This window comes from Schistocerca serialis, chromosome 11, assembly GCF_023864345.2.
Source record: "Schistocerca serialis cubense isolate TAMUIC-IGC-003099 chromosome 11, iqSchSeri2.2, whole genome shotgun sequence".
Classification (NCBI taxonomy): Eukaryota; Metazoa; Arthropoda; class Insecta; order Orthoptera; family Acrididae; genus Schistocerca; species Schistocerca serialis.
Genome location: NC_064648.1, coordinates 105,733,710 through 105,751,884, shown reverse-complemented (window position 1 = coordinate 105,751,884; position 18,175 = coordinate 105,733,710). Strand labels below are relative to the sequence as shown.

The window sequence follows — 18,175 nt, the reverse complement described above, 5'->3', positions numbered from 1 at the left end:
GTAAGGTCCACGTTTCTTTTCCGAGAACACTGCTACGGGAAGCTCATACCTTGATATGCTTCACAACTTTCTTTTTGCACAATTCGAGACTGATTCGGACGACTTCATTTCCCGACAAGGTGGGGCACCGCCACACAGGCATCTGACGGAGTGTGAATTTTGAAATCAAATGATTACCGAACGATGGATCGGTCGCACTGAACCAAATGATTCAGCCTTACATTACTGACCTTCAAGCTAACAGGACCTGACTGTATGTGATTATTTCTTGTGGGGGTTTATAAAAGATTCTGTTTGTGTGCCTCCATTACGAACAACAATGAATCAACTTAGACATCACATAACAGCAGCTGTGGAAGCTGTAACTCAAGACATGCTCGCTGTAGTGTGGGAAAAATTTTAATATCGCTTTGACATATGCTGTACTGCTCAAGACGGGTATATTACACACCTAGGTAAAAGCATGAAAAAAAAAGGTTTTTTCTGTTTCCCGTTCCCGCTCCTCAAAAAAGAAAATTCGTGGTATATGTTTATTAGTTTCAGAAATATAGACGTGCCAAATATAATGATTGTTTATGAAATACCCTGTATAACGTTGGCAACTGGGTGCTGACTCGAATAGGGGCGATCTCCTAAACACGATATCATGAAAACAAAGATAGCGCAGAGATGTTGGTGGAAAAACGAGCCCACCGCAAGATCGATCAAAATGTTATGATAGTTATTACAAAACGTAGGAATACTTTTCATGACGAATATTGTGACAGGCCATTGATAATTAATAACTAACATGCTCTTCGGGCTGATGTGTCAAATGAAAGCTATAGACGTTCGTAAACACTACAAAAGTAATATTTCACGTGTTTAACTTGATTTATTTTGTAGCAGTACGGTTGTATAAATGTGCCAATACTCTGAACTTGCCGCAGCTGCACGTAATAAAGAGTTAGTTTGAGTTATTTAGTTGCATGCGTGATCATAATTAATGGTGATACCGTAATTAATGTTGAATGCTATTTCAGCCTATGTTTACTGATTGATGAAAATGGGCGTTAGTGAAAATACTAGATAAAAAAGTAAAAGATGCATTTTATGTAACGTCTTAGAGAATAAATGAACAAATGGCGGATGGGCGCTCCTCTTACATGAGCGATACATAATCCTATTTCTTTAAGTAGCATAATTCTTGTGTGTACAGAACAACTTACTTGAATATGATTTACATTTTTGTTAATATCTTATGCAATATTGCAGTTCTCATGTTTTGAGTGGTCACAAAATGACCGTGATATGTAAGGATATTTTTAATTTAATTATTTTGAATTTAATGTAAAGTACGTATGTAGGACAGCCTTAATTGTGAATATTTCTCAGAATTAAACGTCGTGTCCGTGATACGTGACGCGACAGAGTGAGCGTGAATCACTGCAAATGTTGTCTTTGCTTCTTTCGTTTCTTTCGTTCTATGGTGTTTCGTCGTTCGAGTTTCGGCAGCTTGCTGGCTTGGAAGGTCGTTCCGGTAAATCTGAAGAGAGATCTGCCCTGCAATATAGCCGTGCGATTTAGCGCGAACTATTTCTGGGTGTGGAGTGTGGGTTTCCCTTAATTTACTGAGCTCTGCCCCACTCTTTCACTTCGTGCAGGATTTGAAGTACCCTAAACACAGTCAGATAATTTATTTTGGAACACTTGTTGGAACTTTAGCTTCGTACTTTTGAGAATGAAGACAGAAGTGAACTTATAGGTTGACAATTATTCAAGTATATGAAATGAAATCGCCATGACTTATCAACGGTTTGCGTTAAAAGTGCAGGGTTGGCAGATGAGCGTGATGGGGATTAGTACGTGCATGCGTTTGGTTTGGTCTAGCCATGAAGCACACTTTAATTTTGATGGGTTCGTCGATAAGAAAACCTGGCGCATTTGGTGGACTGAGAATCCGCATTCAGCGATCGAGAAATCTCTCAACCCTCAACGGGTCACGTAGCAGTCGGTGCGACACTTCTTTGGTTACTATCAAAAGGTACGTGAAGGTTTTGAAAAATGATATCATCCCCAATATCCAAAGTGACCCTGATTTCGACAAGATGTGGTTCATGCAAGATGGAGCTCGACACCATCGAAGCAGGAGAGTGTCTGATGTCCTGGAGGAGCATTTTGGGGACCGCATGCTGGCTCTGGGATACCCAGGGGCCCCTGGCATGGACCTCGACTGACAGCCATATTGTACGGATCTGAACACATGCGATTCCTTTTTGTGGGGCTATATGAAAGATAAGATGTACATCAAGAACGACAAGATCATTCCTTAGCTGAAAATAGCCATTCAGGAGGTCATCGACAGCATCGATGTTGCGACACTTCAGCGTGTCCTGCAGAATTTCGCTATTCGTTTGCACCACATCATCGCCAATGATACCAGGCGTATCGAACATGTCATGAGCTAAATTCGAATATTTGTAGTGGCGTTTACGTGTCTAGTAAAGTGTGTGCACGCCTGGTAGTTTGTGACCAATTTATGATTTTTCTCATATGGTTCAATAATCGTCACCTTCTAGATTATTTTGCTACAGCTGATGTTATTGGTCGTATGTGATGATGAGCAGTGAACGATGTTTGGTATCGTGTTCTGTAAAGGAACAAAGTTCCTTGAAATGTTTGTACAAAGTAGTATGGTATTCTGCCTTAAAGAAGGTCTTCTTGTTGGTTAAGCCTCTTTCACTTTTCTGCAGTGAACACACAGTGCGTAGTCGGGCGATCACTCTGTTGCATAAATAATTCAAAAGCCAAGATCACATAAATACTGTTTACTGGGTAACCTGTTTCAACACAGTAAAGGTGCCATCATTGAATCTGAATGTAGCTTGACATTTATAATCCATTTTTATTTAACGAAACATGAGGCAGACCAGCTGATATAAAATCATTGTCACAAAAAAAAATTAAAACCATCTGCTCTCATGGTCATTCTTTTCCATCAGATATGTAACACCGAAGTCACAAGATAAAACTACATATCTGATGGAAAAGAATGACCATGAGAGCAGTTGGTTTTTTATTTTATTTTTTGTGACAATGATTTTATATCAGCTGGTCTGCCTCATTTATCGTTATATCCAAATGGTTTATAAATGTTAAGCTACATTCAGATCCGATGATGGCACCTGTAGTGTGTTGAAACCGGTTATCCAGTAAATAGTAATTAAGCGGTCTTGGCTTTTGAATTATTTCTCTTCCACTTTTGTCTGTCCATTGCCAATCTTTTCATTTCTGGATATTTGTCTCCTTTGATATTGTCCTGCATTTGATATAATTTTGTTCATCTTTCCCTTTTTCCCTCCACCATTCCTTCTATTACTTCCTTCAATAAACAGTCCCTCCTCAAACAATGTCCAATCCAGTTCAGTTTTCTCTTTCTTATGACTTTCAGCATGTTTCTTTCTTCTCCAGCTCTCCTCAATACTTCTTCATTCCTTACTCGGCCTTCCAATTTCACTTTTTCCATTCTTCTCCATATCCACTTCACTAGTGCCTCCATCTCTCATCTTCCTTCCTCGATGTCCAGGTCTCCACACTCCACAGTGAAATGCTCCAGATGTAACATTTGGAAAGTCTTTTCCTCAGATCTTTGTTCAGTGGTCCGCAAAGTAATTTCTGTTTCCTCTTGAATCCTTCTTTTGTCATTACAATTATTTTCCTAATTTCCATACATATCATCCATAATTAGACTTCCCAAGTAATTGAACTCATTCACTTGCTCAATTTCCTCATCCCCTATCTTCATATGGCATTTTCTCCCCTTTCCTTCAGTTTCCACGCTTTTCGTTTTCTTCTTATTAATCTTCATTCCGTATCCTTCTAATTTTGTGTTTAGGTCATCTAACATTTCTTCCATATCTCTTGCACTCTCTGCCCCCACAACTATGTTGTATGCAAATCTTATACTGGTTTGATAAAAAAAGATCCGCATGCACATGTTTTGCGTCTATGCTGCACTTCTGCACTTTATTTATGATTATTTGTTAATGGCATTGCTTTGAATACACACTCAAGTGAGATCACCATTCACTGATAATTCATTAATATCAATAAACATTCATGAACGTTGAACTGTAATGCTATTGCGTTAGTTAACGTTATTACCCATACTGATTTATTTGTACCAGTCATTTATCAGTACTTCACCAAACAGCCCATAAATTGTTAGAAAAATAAATCATTTCTCATCTGCACACCAACGCATTAAAACGTCAGTGTGCGATCAACCTCTGTGACACATATAGGCAAACCAGCCCGTAGTGCAGGTCTGCTGATATTCTGGCCTTGCGGATTCCAGACACCGCTGCCAGAAGATACGGAGGAGACTCATTTGTAAATAAAATGTACAGTTTACAATTTGGACATCGAACAAGAAAATTTTTTATACGTAAATTCACGAATTCTTTAGAAAGTCAGGAAATATAAGGATTTTTATTCTCAGCACAGAACTTAATAATTGGAAAAATAAATTATTTAACGAAGCCATTCTATTCTACTTTTTGCAAGTCCTGTAAACAAAAGACAATAACCTGCATGATTCAACGAATTTGAAAGTTAAAATCTATATGCTGACTTCACACAAAATCCTGAGTAGTTTTTTCCTTCCGTTAAATCAGCTAAAGTACTAAAGCCATATGTCCTGGCACTACGGACTAGAATGGCGTCGAAACGAGGTATAACAGCTGACATAGTAAACCTTGTTTCCAAATAAATGTCCACTGGACAGAGATATAACTGAAATCACTCTACAGAGGAATAGCCACTGGACCTGACAGAATGTCAGTACATTTCTATGTAGAGTATGCAAAAGAATTTTCTCCTCCTCTAGAAGCAATGTATCGTGTACCATTTGAGGGGCGAAGCGTTGTAGATTTGGAATTCTCTCTTTACAGTTTCTAGTTGTATTAGGGATAGATAAGGAAATGTAACGTTATCTACAACTTGTACAGAAACTGGACTGCAATTATAAGTGTCAAAGAACATGAAACGATAGCTTTGAAGCCTACAGCGTACGTAATTAAATCTACACATTGATAGTCCTGTGAAGAAACCAAGGACAAATTGATAAAGGAAAAAAAAAACTAATGTAGAAGAAATGTAAAATTTAAGGCTATCAGACGAAATATTAATCATGTCAGAGACAGCAAATGATTTGAAAGATCAGTTGAACATAATGGATATAGGATTGGGAAGAGGCTGTAAAATGAACATCAATAAAAGTGTGACAATAATTCTGAAATTTCGTCGAATTAGATGAAGTGACGAGTAGAGAATTAAGTTAGGAAATGAGTCACTAAGAATAGTTGCAAAACTTTGTTATTCGGACAGGAAAAGGACTGTTGATTCCCCATGTAGATGCAATATAAAATGCAGATTGGAACATCATGAAAGGAATTGCTAAAAAGGAGGAATCTATTAAGATCCGATATCAGTTTAAGTGTTAGTTAATGGTATCTGCTACGAGTGCAGCCGTGAGTGGAAGTGAAACGTGGATGATAAATAGTTCAGACAAGAATATAATAGTAGATTTTGAAATGTGGTGCAACGGAGAACGTTGGAGGTTAGATGGGTAGATAGAATAACAGATAATGAGTTACTGAATCAAACTGCAAGAAAAAGAAATTTACGTCACAACTTGAAAGAAAGAAGAAATCCGTTGATAGGACATATCATGATACATAACATAGGAAAGTGGGAGAGGTAAGAGTTTCGGAAGGAAATCTAATACTGAATACTGTAAGCAGACCTAAACAAATGTAGGTAAGAGAAGTTATCCCGAGAGTTTTGCACAGGAGATATAAGCGTGGAGAGCAGCATCGAAGCAGTCAGTATTCGGACTAACGACCATGGCTACAGCTCAATGATGCTGTGAAGTAGATTAATGTGGGTTTAGAGACAGCACTGATATCAGACGACCTTGCACATGTTACCTCTGGTGGCTGCCAGCATTATCAATAGATTGGGCTTCGCTAGGCGTGCCCTACACCTAAACAGAACTGGGACGAGAAGATTGGTACAGCTGATTCATGAACATAGAGCAGGTGGACCTCGGGCAATAAGATGCGTTGTGAAACACCTCATGACACTGGCAGCAGAAATAGGTCTTTGCTAGGATAAATCAATACAACAGGTTTCCCTGCCTAAGTACTATCTGCAACAATTTAAAAAATTCTCAATCAATGACACTTAAGACAGATTCTAACACATCTTCTACATGCCATAAGGAAAAAGAGACCATTGATAAAAGCAATACAGGACACATCACAAACTTAACAATCATTCATATAAACATGCATTAGATACAAAATAAAATGTAAAAATTTGAATCTGAGTTTAGTCGTTGAACTGCGCATTACTGAGCGTTTGTCAAGAGACACAAAAATCGAATATGCAGTATTGTCGGTGCATGAAAGGACACTCTTACTGTATGACTACTTCAAATGGCGGAGAGTCACGTATATATTTCAGAAAAGGATCATAGTTTGAAGCAAGAATGACCTTAGTACGGTAAGTGAAGAAAAACTCTCTGGTCTATTGACTATTGCATGGACAGGACCACATAACGCCAAGAAATTAATCAGCGTGGGTTTGTCTCAATCTCCTGGAGAGAGTGTGGACATTTTTCTCAATAAATTAGCAGAAGTACCTGCAAAAATCGCAAGTACAATAGTCTACATGTTGTTGTGTAAAGACATAAACATATACACAGGTATCATAAATGAAACTAGTAGCATCCTCACAAATATCGTTCAGAATTTTGGGATATCCCTGTTGGTCAATAATACAGCAATGGTTACTACAATAACAGCATCAGTGATTGATCATGTGGCTAAAAGTATGGACAGGGAAAAGTGTGACATAGCTGTACAAGATCTTGGTCTATCAGAGCGTTTCTGTCAAATAACAGTAAAAACGGGTATGGAGAATTCTCTAAATTGCAAGTTTATGGAACATGGAAATCATAATACAAGATTTTCCAAAAGAACCAACAAACCAAACTTGGGATGAAGTGTATTGAGAAACGAATGTAAATGTAAAATCGTCTAAATTCTCAACACTTAAATTGGAGTTTCAAAAGACCTTTTGAAAAACATCTAAATCAGTAAAAAATGTCTCACAAAAACCAATGGATAACAGCAGTTGTTAAGAAGTACTTCCAAATCTTGTGTACCTCGGTTACATTATAAACAATCATAATGAACCAGAATTATTAAATCTTTAACGCAGTTGCTAAAAGATTTACAAAACGTTGCTAACTGCTGCAAAAAGTCATAAGTGCAATTTTATTGCTACATCATCAGAGCAAGAAGCTAGTAAAACTATGCATAAGTAAAATATAAAAGGTCAGTAGGATTAGGTGAAGTAACAATGTGTATACTGAAACACTGCACAGAGAATATACAATCTCCCTTAATAAACATGGCAGACGAATTTCTTCACATCAGGGAAATATCCAGAATGCTTAAAACGGGTAAGAGGTGTACGCTTACTAAAGAGAGGTAAGCAGAATGTATATGTATGCAGAAAATTAGTGGCCCATTTCTCTGTTGTAACCATTCTCGAAAATAATATAAACTCTTACAAAAGACAGATTAATGAGTTACATGAATAAATACAAGATTTAAGTGAATCATTGCTGTATTTCGAAGTAGTATGATTACAGACCCCCTCACCCGCCCCCCACCATGAACCACGGACCTTACCATTGGTGTGGAGGCTTGCATGCCTCAGTGATACAGATAGTGGTACCATAGGTGCAACCTTAATGGAGGGGTATCTGTGGAAAGGCCAGCCAAACGTGAGGTTCCTGAAGAGGGGCAGCAGCCTTTTGAGTTGTTGCAAGAGTCTAGATGATTGACTGACCTGGCCTTGTAGCACTATCCAAAACGGCCTTGCTGTGCTGGTACTGCGAATGGCTGAAAGCAAGGGGAAATGGGAAACTCCAGCGGAATTTTTTCCAGAGGGCTTGCAGCTTTACTGTATGGTTAAATGATGACGACGACCTCTTGGGTAAAATATTCCAGAGGCAAAATAGTCCCCCATTCGGATTTCTTGGCAGGGACTACTAAAGAGGACGTTGTTATCGGGAGAAAGAAAACTGACGTTCTACGGATCGGAGCGTGGAATGTCAGATCCCTTAATCGGGCAGGTGGGTTAGAAAATTAAAAAAGGGAAATGGATAGCTTAAAGCTATACACAGTGGGAATTAATGAAGTTCGGTGGCAGGAGGAACTAGACTTCTGGTGAGGTGAATACTGGATTATAAACAAAAAACAATTGGGGGTAGTGCAGGAGTAGGTTTATTGATGAACAAAAAACAGGAGCGCGGTAAGCTACTTTTAACAGCTTAGTCAACACATTATTGTAGCCACGATATACACGAAGCCCACGCCTACCACAGTAGTGCAAGTTTATATGCCAACTAGCTCCCCAGACGACGAAGTGATTGAAGAAATCTATGATGAGATAAAAGAATTTATTCAGATAGTGAAGGGAGACGAAAATGCAATAGTCATGGGAGACTGGAATTCGTCATTAGAAAAAGGAAGATTAGGAAAAGTAATAGGTGAACATGGAATGAGGGTAAGGAAAGAAACAGGAAACGCCACGTAGAATTTTGCACAGAGCGTAACTTAATCGTAGCTAACACTTGCTTTATGAATCATGAAAGAAGATTATATACTTGGAAGAGGCCTGGAGACACTGAAAGGTTTCAGAAGACAGAGATTTAAGAACCAGGTTTTAAATTGCCAGCCATTTCCATGGGCTGATGTGGACTCTGACCACAATCTATTGGTTATGAACTGTAGCTTAAAACTGAAGAAATGGCAAAACGGTAGGAATTCAAGGAGATGGGAGAGGTTGCAGAGAGTTTCCGAGAGCGCATTGGGGAACAACTGATTACAATGGGGGAAAGAAATATAGTAGGAGAAGAATGGGTAACTTTCAGAGACGAAATAGTAAAGGCTGGAGAGGATCAAGTAGATAAAATGACGAGGGCTAGTAGAAATCCTTGGGTAACAAGAGATATTGAATTTGATTGATGACAGGAGAAAATATAAAATATAGTAAATGAAGTTGGCAAAAAAGAATACAAACCTCTCAAAAATTGGGGATATGACACTGCGTGAAGATTTTGGCAGAGCATATAAAGACCTAAGTGGAAACAAGGCTCCATGAGTAGACAACATACCATTAGAACTACTGATAGCCTTGCGTGAGCGAGCCCTGGAAAAACTCTACCATCTGATGAGCAAGATGTTTGAGACAGGCTAAACGCCCTCAGACTTCAAGAAGAATGTAATCCCAAAAAAAGTAGGTGTTGACAGGTGTGAAAATTACCGAAGTATCAGTTTAATAAATCGCAGCTGCAATATGCTAACACTAATTCATTACAAACGAATGGAAATACAGGTAGAAGGCGACCTCTTGGAAAATAGGTTTGGATTCTGTACAAATGTTGGAACACAAGAGCCAATACAGACATTACGACTTATCTTAGAAGATAGATTAAGGAAAGGCTAACATACGTTTCTAGCATCTGTAGACTTAAAGAAAGATTTTGCCAATGTTGACTGGGATAATCTCTTCCAAATTCTGATGGTGGCAAGGTTAGAATAGCGAAAGGCTATATGCAATTTTACAGAACTCAGATGACAGTTGTAAGAACACTAAGCAAGCAGTAAAGGAAACAAAAGAAAAATTCGGAGTAGGAATTAAAATCCATGGCGAAGATATAAATACTAAATGCTTGCTAATGACATTGTAATTCAGTCAGAGACAGCAAAGGACCTGGAAGAGGAGTTGAACTGAATGGGCAGTGTCGTGAAAGGAGGGTATGATATCAATGATATCAATGAAAGCAAAACGAGGATAATGGAATGTAATTGAATTAAATCGGGTGATTCTGAGGGAAATAGATAAGTAAATGAGACACTTATAGTAGTAAAGGAGTTCTGCTATTTGGGGAACAAAATAATTGATGCAGGTCGAAGTAGAGGGGATATAAAAAGTAGACTGGTGATGGCAAGGAAAGCGTTTCGGCAGAAGAGAAATTTGTTAACATTGAGTATAGATTTAAATGTGAGGAAGTCGTTTCTGAAAGTATTTGTGTGGAGTGTAGCCATGCCTGGAAGTGAAACATGGACGAAAAATAGTTTAGACAAGAAGGGAATAGAAGCTTTCTAATGTGTTGCTACAGGAGAATGCTGAAGATTAGATGGGTAGACCACATAACTAATGACAAGGTATTGAACAGAATTGGGGAGACGAGAAATTTGTGGCACAGTTTGACTAGAAAGGACCGGTTGGCAGGACATGTTCTGAGACATCAAGGGATCACCAATTTATTATTGGAGGGCAGCGTGGAGGGTAAAAATTGCAGAGGGAGACCAAGAGATGAATACACTAAGCAGATTCAGAAGGATGTAGGTTGCAGTAGGTACTGGCAGATGAAGAAGCTTGCACAGGATAGAGTAACATGGAGAGCTCTCTACTTCGACCATCAACTGTTATTTTGCTCTTTTCCTAATCTTATTCCCTCAGAATCACCATATTTAATTCAACTACATTTCATTATCGTCGTTTTGCTTTTGTTGTTGTTCATATTATATCCTCGTTTCAAGACACTGTGCATTCCGTTCGACTCCAGTAGCAGGCCCTTTGCTGCCTCTGACAGAATTACAATGACATCGACGATCCTCAAAATTTGTATTTCTAGTCCATGGATTTTAATTCCTACTCCGAATTTTTCTTTTGTTTCCCTTACTGCTTGCTCAATATACAGATTGAATAACATCGGGGATAGGCTACAACCCTGTTCCACTCCTTTCCGAACCATTGCTTCCCTTTCATGTCTGTCAATTCATATAGCTGCCACCGGGTATCTGCACAAATTGTAAATAGCCTTTCGCTATTCTATCCCTTCCACCTTCAGAATTTGAAAGAGAGTATTCCAGTCAACATTGTCGTAAGCTTTCCTTTCCTTAATCTATCTTCTAAGATAAGTTGTAGGGTTAGTATTGCCTCACGTGTTCCAACATATCGAAGGAATCCATACTTATTTTCCCCGAGGTCGGCTAGTAGTTGTGTTTCCATTCGCTTGTAAAGAATTCTTGTTAATATTTTGCAGCCGTGACTTATTAAACTGTTAGGTCGGTAATTATCACATCTGTCAACAACTTATTTCTGGGTGATTGGAATTATTGAATTCTTCTTGAAGTCTGAGGGTACTTCGCCTGTCTCATACATCTTGCTCAGCAGATGGTAGAGCCTTGTCAGGGTTGTCTCTCCCAAGGTTATCAGTAGTTCTATTTGAAGGTTGTCTACACATGGGGCCTTGTTTCGACGTAGATCTTTCAGTGCTCTTTCAGACTCTTCACGTAGTATCATATCTCCCATATTATCTTCATCTACATGCTCTTCCATTTCCTGAATATTGTCCTCAAGTGATCGCCCTTGTATAGACCCTGTACATAGTCCTTCCTCCTTTCTACTTTCCGTTCTTTGCTTCAAACTGGCTTTCCATCTGAAGTCTTGATATTCATACAACTGGTTCTCTTTTCTCCAAAGGTCTCTTTAATTATCCTGTAGGCAGCATCTATTTTATGCCTAGTGATATATGTCTCTACATCCTTACATTTCTCCTCTAGGTACCCTTGCTTAGCCATTTTGCACTTCTTGCCGATATCATTTTTGAGACATTATATTCCTTTTTGCCTGCTTCCTTACTGCATTTTTATATTTTCTCCTTTCATCAGTTAAATTCAATATTTTTTCTGTTACCCAAGGATTTCTTCGAGCCCTCGTCTTTTTACCTACTCGATCCTGTGCTGCCTTTACTATTTCATCTCTGAAAGCTACCCACTCTTCATCTACTGTATTTCGTTCCCCTATTCATGTCAGTCGTTCCCTAATGCTCTACCTGAAACTCTCTACAACCTCTGGTTCTGTCAGTTTACCCAGGTCCCATCTCCTTAAATTCCGACCTTTTTGCAGTCTCTGCAGTTTAAATCTGCAGTTCATAGCCAATAGATTGTGGTCAGAGTCCACATCTGCCCCTGGAAATGTCTTACAATTTAAAACCTCGTTCGTAAATCTCTGTCTTACCATTATATAATCTATCTGAGACCTTCCAGTATCTCCACGCCTCTTCCTTGTATACGAACTTCTTTCATGATTCTTGAACCAAGTGTTAGCTATGATTAAGTTATGCTCTGTGTAAAATTCTACCAGGTGGCTTCCTCTTTCATTCCTTTCCACCATTCCATATTCACCTACTACTCTTCCTTCTCTTCCTTTTCGTACTATCGAATTCCAATCACCCATGACTATCAAATTTTCGTCTTCCTTCACTATCTAAATAATTTCTTTTATCTCATCATACATTTCATCAATCTCTTCAACCTCTGCGAAGCTAGTTGGCATAAAAACTTATACTACTGTGGTAGGCGTGGGCTTCGTGTCTATCTTGGCCACAATAATGCGTTCACTATAATGTTTGAAGTAACTTACCCGTGTTTAAAATTTTTTAGTCATTATTAAATCTAATTCTGCATTACGCCTATTTGATTTTGTTTTGATAACCCTGTAGTCACTTGACCAGAAGGCTTGTTCCTCCTGTTACCGAACTTCACTCATTCCCACTATATCTAACTTTAACCTATCCATTTCCCGTCTTAAATTTTCTAACCTACCTGCCCAATTAAGCGATGTGACACTCCATGCTCCGATCCGTAGAACGGCAGTTTTCATTCTCTTGATAACGATGGCCTCATAAGTTGTGCCAATCTGGAGATCCAAATGGGGGACTATTTTACCTCCGTAATATTTTACCCAAGAGGACGCCATCATCATTTAACCGTACAATAATGCTGCATGCCCTTGGGAAGAATTATGGTTGTAGTTCCCCTGTTTTCATATACATTTAATTTCACTTAACGATTCCTTCGTTTTCTGACTAAAAATTTCATTCTGTTTGAATTTAACTAAATGCCTGTCTCGGTGTAAAGTTTGAAGGAACCTCTGCTGTTGCTCTGTGAAGTATGAGTAATCTTGCTAGATGACCTCAGAGTAATAAGTATCTTTAAATTTTGTGATCATGTAATATGCATAATTCTTTAATGACCGACTTCTGTAATTTTTCTAGAGGTCGACTTTGTTTGATGAATTCGTATTGTGTGCTAGATTGTTTTATTTGGCCACCCACTCCTTACCCATCCAACCGAGTTCCCTGCTGCCTGAAGTATTGTATGCAAGGGATAAACCGAATGAGGTAGCACTGTCTGTAACCGACCGGCCTGATATTCGGGAGGGTGGATGGTCCGCTCTTCATTCTCCCACCCTAATTTAGATTTTCGTGGTATCCGTAAATCATTTTAGGTAAATGCTAGGTTTGTTCCTACTATGAGGCCACGGCTAACTACTTGTCACACTTTTTCCGTTCTATGTCTATAAGCCTCTAATGTCTCTATCAGTGAATTTCGTTCACCTGTACTTCTTAAATTGTAATACCAAGACATGTCCGATATGCCTGTAAAAAGTGATCTACTAGTAAAAAAAACTACTACTACTGCTACTAGCATTACTACTACAACAATAACACACAAATGCTAAAGTACTCTTACATACCTGGACAATACATGCATGGCAGAGTGATCACGAGTGTTCTGGACACAGTGTAACATATTCGTCTGGGCTTATTACCTCATTCGTTCCTCAGTTTATCAACATTCAGAGGTACACTTTTCAGTCCTTCCTTGCCTTCTACAGATAATGGTCGACCTATCGTAGTCGCTACGTAGCACGCCATACAGCTATAACTACTGTTACCAAAATCATACCCAGTATCTGAGCTAAGAGGCAATTGCTACTAAATTTGTGGATGGGGAATGTGTGGAGAAAGCGAAGCACAATTTATTAGACAAGAAACTAAAAAATTATGAAAAACCGTTTATCAGTGCCACAGTGCCGTGTCAATCTCTGATATAGCGATTATGGTTACTTCTTCAAAGTGGGAACAAACCCGGTACAGGCGCAATAGATTTATTTCTATTTTAATCTGGTCCTGAGTTATTAAGTCCATATCTAATAATTTAATGGCTGGGGCCATACTTCCTGACACACTTCAATGAAGTGTGGAAACAGAGATCTGCAAAAATGCAGATGCCGGCCGGTGTGGCCGTGCGGTTCTAGGCGCTTCAGTCTGGAACCCCGTGACCGCTACGGTCCCAGGTTCGAATCCTGCCTCGGGCATGGATGTGTGTGATGTCCTTAGGTTAGTTAGGTATAAGTAGTTCTAAGTTCTAGGGGACTGATGACCTCAGATGTTAAGTCCTCAGAACCATTTGAACCATTTTGAAAAATGCAGATAATCGAAATTAGTTACAGACCTATTAGGGTCCTTCGATTCTTTTCAAAACTCTATGAGAGTGTGGCTAGGATACAATTCTGATTTGTGTGACTGACCACAACTTCTTAACAGCCGCTCAGTTTGCCTTTCGCAAAAATTTCTGTATAGAGAAAACACTACTGAATCTCAGAAACTGAACGATTGCCGAGGTAAGCAGAATTAAAGATCTCGCTGTATATATTGTGAAGTTGACAAAGTCTTTGACTGTGAGGGCCACAAAGTTCTACAGAGAAATCAATTAGATGTAGTATTAAATGGCATCCTTTCTCCATTGGTGGAGTCTGACCTACATAACAGAAACCGTAGGGTGCCGCCGGAATGAAACTGACCTCGGAATGGGGGAAAATATCGTGCGAGGTCCCATAAAAACATCGGTAAAAGGCACATTCTTGTTGTTAATCCTCATAAAACTATGTCGCCTTCCAGCGACTTTAAAGTGAGGTCTCAGACGAGCAATAATTACCTGCTGCCAACAGAAGTATGCATTTCACATCTTAAACTAAATTAAACGCAGTGTGTATAAAATTCCTATTGCTTCGTGCGTCAAAGAGAATACTTTAGTCCTATATGAGAATTTTAAAATGTGCAAATTTTTTAAAGACGAAAGCGAGTTAGCTGAACCAGGGATGTGGTTATGTAAAGGTGGGCCGAAGGAGAGTCTTGTTTTATTAGTAGGGAAAGTAATGATTTTACTCAGAAGAGTTTAGTAATAGTCGGAGGAAAAGAACTATAGCACGTAGGCAGTGGAAGTAGTTTGAGCACCCAGGGACTAAGGAAAAGGTAAAGTAGCCAGCAAAGTAACACAGCAGCACTGTCGCATTAAAATACAAAAATGTGTGGAGAGACCATTATTCGTTTCGAAATTATTGACAGACAGGTAAGAAGACAGAAGGAAAGAAAAAAGGTCCAAGAACTCAAATTTCACCTGTGTGTGTATCGACGGAAACGATATAAGGTTATCAAGAAGACAAGGGAAGTACGAGAAGGAACCAATAGCTATTACAGAACACGGGTATACGTTACACTAAGAGAGAATGTGTACGAAATAAAAGAGTTATTTCGTCTGAGAAATAGAGTGAACTACAGCAATGGTGCAGACTTTGATATAAAACTTGAGTGTGTACCGACTTGGTGGCTGAGCGAATGGGAAGTAATAAACTGATTAAGTATTGCACAAATTATTTAATGTCCGGACCAAAACACACGTTCTCAAAAGTGTGACATCAAATAACGTGACACCATCCAACTTGAGTGACGGACCGTAAATTTTACGGCAACATGTGTCAACGAAACTGAACTTCTACAGACACCGTGTCATGTAGACGATGTTGTTGATATGAGAAGAGATAAAAAACGTTAAGAGGCGTCCGATGAGGGGAGCGCAGGAGACATGCAAATTGGTCTCCCCATTCGATCTAGTGACTGGGATATGTGGCATCGTGTACGTCACGTACTTGCACACGTAAGGCTGCAGGCGTTCCAAATAGGCGTCGTTTCGAACAGCTACTGTTGTGCACAACGTTGTTGAGTAAACTTCTGGAATCAGCCTCCACATAAACTGAACATCCAGCTTTCCTCCATGTTGTTACTTAGATTAGTGAAAACATATATGAACCCAGAGCATCTGAATTTCTTCCTGCTGGCAAACAGATGTTACGTACATTACCGCTCTGTAGAAGTGTTCCAGCAACTGTCGCCTAAAACGTCCTGGCAGATCAAAACTATGTGTCGGACCAAGACTCGAACTCGGGAACTTTGCCTTTCGCGGGAAAGTGTTCTGGCAGGAAGTTTCATCTTAGGCACACTCTGGTGCGGAGTGAAAGCCTCTACATCTACATCTACATACATACTCCGCAATCCCCCATACGGTGCGTGGTGGAGGGTATCTCGTACCACAACTAGCATCTTCTCTCCCTGATTCACTCCCAAACAGAACGAGGGAAAAATGACTGCCTATATGCCTCTGTACGAGTCCTAATCGCTCTTATCTTATCTTTGTGGTCTTTCCGCGAAATGTAAGTTGGCGGCAGTAAAATTGTACTGCAGTAAGCCTCAAATGCTGGTTCTCTAAATTTCCTCAGTAGTGATTCACGAAAAGAACGCTTCCTTCCCTCTAGAGACTCCTACTCGTGTTCCTGAAGCATTTCCGTAACACTCGCGTGATGATCAAACCCACCGGTAACAAATATAGCAACCCGTCTCTGAATTGCTTCTATGTCCTCCCTCAATCCGACCTGACAGGGATCCCAAACGCTCGAACAGTACTCAAGAATAGGTCGTATTAGTGTTTTATAAGCGGTCTCGATTACAGATGAACCACATCTTCCCAAAATTCTACCAATGAACCGAAGACGACTATCCGCCTTCCCCACAACTGCCGTTACATGCTTGTCCCACTTCATTGCGGATACCTCACCTGCTTCAGTTGTCATTTAGATCCGACAAGTATACATCAAAAGCAACATTCGTTCTGAAACCACTTTCAAAACCATGCAACTCGGGACAATAATAACTACTGCTAGTAGCACCATTATTTCCATTGTGCTGTAAGAATCAGTATTTACCAAAGATCATAGCTGACAGGAGACAATGCAGGAGTTCATAATAAGAGCTGTCACGCTACAGGCAGAGGAAAATAGTTAGGAAAAGAGAAAAACAGCTCGGTCTCACTTTACTTTTTCCCCGTTTTCATACCCGCCGCTTTTAAGTGTGGACAACACTGAGAACAGGAGATTGACGGAAGATACACGCACAGTATATACTTCACGTTGATGGAAGGAGTACGTGGAGACTCACCAGACACGTCGGGCGCCGCGGCAGCCAGTGCAGTGGTGGTCGGCAGCGAGACACGCCTTTTGTCATGGACTGGTCTGCCGTCTCCCACCCACTCTGTCCGCAGTTTTCCTCGAGACACCCTCCCTCCCCCCACTCCTTCCCCCCTCCCCCCTCCGCACCGACAACGATAACCCTTGCATAGGTCTGACATTCGAAGTATTTTTCCCGTCTCATCTTAGTCGAAGCACTAAGAAATCTTGCTCTTACGCAAACCCAGTAAGTGAATTCAAGTCGCGTATTGTGTCATCCAGTGGCCATACTGACATCGTAATGCAAAGTGATGCATTCGGTATTTCTAAAATGTTTCAGCGCGAAATGCGGTCCCTCCTTTCAATCATCGCACGAACACCGAAACTGCAGATACTGAGATGAGCGATCGTGGAACAGAGTGGCTGGAACTTATGACTAGCAGAAAGCTACGTGGGCCACATCAGACGCTGTTTATTCCAAACCTCAGCCCACTGCATTCTCACAGCGACGTACTTGCCCACCACGAGGTGTTCATTTCAGTCGCCTTTCCCTCTCCTTCTCCGAGATACGCACCCCGGACAGACCACTATTCGCCCTCTGGAGGCGCCTCTCACTTGCTGTCAGCACTGCGTCCAGCCGTGGCAGTGGTCCCGGTCCAGCGATGCGCCCTACAATTGATGACTAGATTTGTAGAGCTACAAAATTGAGAAGATCTTGACTGCTTATTTTCACTCGCTCTTCCTAACGGTCCTTGGCCTTTTCTATATCCTTCCTGTTGGACGAGAAGGGGTTCGCACCTGAAAGTGTACAAAACTGTCGATAATGTGTGATTGAGGGGGAACCACACGAGGAAGCTGTTTGACACCGAATTTTCGAGATTCTTTTGGGGTAGGAAGATTTAATTAGAATTTTAAGCAATTT

General features: G+C 40.1%; 1 protein-coding gene across 1 annotated transcript in view; it reads right to left on the bottom strand.

Moving 5' to 3' along the window:
• The window catches only part of LOC126427325 (ankyrin-3-like), a 123,438-nt gene extending 106,109 nt beyond the window's left edge, over positions 1-17,329 (bottom strand). The window contains exon 1 of the mRNA XM_050089634.1: positions 17,246-17,329. The gene's annotated coding sequence lies outside the window, so the exon portion shown is untranslated. The remainder of the gene's footprint in view (positions 1-17,245) is intronic.
• Positions 17,330-18,175: the final 846 nt, after the last annotated feature.